We start from the raw sequence: 2,208 nt of genomic DNA, 5'->3' as shown, positions 1-2,208 counted from the left end.
AAAAGGAATTTTCCAATAAATTAGTCGAAGTTGTATCACATTGTCTGGATGATAGGCCTACTATGGTGTATGTAAACGACAGGAAATCGACACCACTTTTCCCAAAAGCGGGAGTACCGCTGGGAGCTATTTTGTCCCCATTATTATATTCTCTTTATACGACGGACAACCAACACCCAGTAAATCGAATGAAGATTTGGCTCTATATGCAGATGGCACTGCGTACTGGTGTCACTCACCAACAGCAGAAGGATTACTTCGGCTTATCTCTCAGGACATTAATACCTTGGAATCCTGGCTAGCAAAATGGCGAGTAAGATCTAACACTGAAAAGAGTCAGCTTATAGCTTTCCACCACAAAAATTTAACGCGATGCAAACAAGATACAGAACATCTGTGTATCGATAGGGCGGGGGGGGGGGGGGAGGATAAATAACACCAAAAGAGACAGTAAAATACCTTGGCCTAGTATTTAACTCCACGCTGACCTATAGACCAGCAATAACCGAACTGATAGTGAAGGTAAGAAAACGACTGTCACTACTTAAATTAATAACAGGCAAAGTTAATGGAGCAACTACAAATGCACTTGCATATACACATGGCAGTTTTATACGACCAATACTGGAATATGCGGCACCGCTGTGGTTAACTTCAAAAGCACATACACCTCAAATACTTAGTACCGAACGTAGAATATTACGGATAGCGGTACGAACAAGACCAAGCACCAGTAGAGAGGATCTATATCAAATAGCTAACATTAAACCAATAGAACAAAGATTGATTCAACTAACAGCCAAGTTTGGCGTATCAAGAATTACGGTAGAAAACAAAATAGCACAACTCTTAAGACAGCCGCCAATCTATTTAAATTTTCCAAGGTATAAATACGCATACCCGCCAGGTGCGATAACAAGAGCGATCCAAATAATTTATCCCGGACTACATAACTTAACGGGAATACTTCAATATGAAAAAACACAACATCTACATGATCCATAGGAACATGATGAAGAATGAATAATGAAAAAAGATGCAGAAATATCAACAGAAATGAAATGACCAAAACTCTGCTGAGGTTTTTTGGGAAGCTTTTTCCTCAGCAGAAATTGAACTTATGATTTTAATTATTTACGTCCCAGCCAGAAATAAGATAGTAATTTAAAGTAAGTAAAAACCAATTTTATAAAACAATAAAGAGTGTCATCACAGAGTAAAATAGTAATCCTTGGCTCAAACGAACCCATCAGTTCGAAAACGAGCCCGTCATTCCCAACAGGGCTGAAGTTTACATTAAAACCACTCCAGCGAGAAAGTCACTTCTACATTGAACGATGTTATCCGCTAGTTTACATCGGTAGCGGTCAGCACTCAGTTACAATTTGTCGATGTCATTTGATCTCTATTGATTCAAGTAGTCCACATCAGCCACCTCGCCGAAAGTCTCATTGGGGTGCGCATAGGTCAACGACTGTTACCTGTCGCTCTTGGCAGTCTGCCTCATTGACCCATTCGTGAAACGAAAATGGCATCTGATTTTCTCAGCTGGATTTATTTGGAAACTGTATTTGGAAGTGTAGTCCAGCAGAGCAATTACGGCAGATTTTTCTTCGCGTAGTTAAAATTTTACGCCCAACGTGGGGCTCGAACCCACGACCCTGAGATTAAGAGTCTCATGCTCTACCGACTGAGCTAGCCGGGCTACGATTATTGGCAGACTCATTATAGTAATTAATATTTAAAATACCAGATTAGCTTGCATACAACTGTCGTTCTTCTCGTAGATAAGGGTTATTTCTTCTACGTCTTGTCTTGTCCTATCAAACTCGACGTCAGATTAAATTTCTCTCAGATGACTCAGCATTGGTTCACTATCGCACTCGGCTCCGTCCATCACACGCTCACACCGCTTTCCTTTTCTGACGGCGGACAGTTGAAATTACGTAACTGTCCCTCCTCCTTTTCCGGTAGACCTATTGTACAAGTTTCGGAAAATGATAAATTATTTACAATAAGCAGCAAGGCTCGCAAGACTAACCACACAATTTCATATCTACCGAAGTCATGTAAATGATAGCAATAACCTTTTTGGGTTATTTAAATGTTGTTTTCTGTTAAATCAAAGATAGTATAGCATTTCGGGCATGGAGAGAGTTTCAGTATTTCTTACGGATGTGTAACCCGCCTCAAGCATGAAAACCGGTT

At 40.2% G+C, this 2,208-nt stretch overlaps 1 non-coding gene across 1 annotated transcript; it reads right to left on the bottom strand.

Annotated features, from left to right (window-relative positions):
* Positions 1–1,632: 1,632 nt before the first annotated feature.
* Positions 1,633–1,705, bottom strand: Trnak-cuu. The gene has a single exon. It is a non-coding gene; the product is annotated as a tRNA-Lys (tRNA).
* Positions 1,706–2,208: the final 503 nt, after the last annotated feature.

The sequence above is a fragment of the Schistocerca piceifrons genome, chromosome 8 (assembly GCF_021461385.2).
Source record: "Schistocerca piceifrons isolate TAMUIC-IGC-003096 chromosome 8, iqSchPice1.1, whole genome shotgun sequence".
Classification (NCBI taxonomy): domain Eukaryota; kingdom Metazoa; phylum Arthropoda; class Insecta; order Orthoptera; family Acrididae; genus Schistocerca; species Schistocerca piceifrons.
Note: the sequence above shows the minus strand (reverse complement) of the source record. Positions and strands in the feature narration are given on the sequence as shown.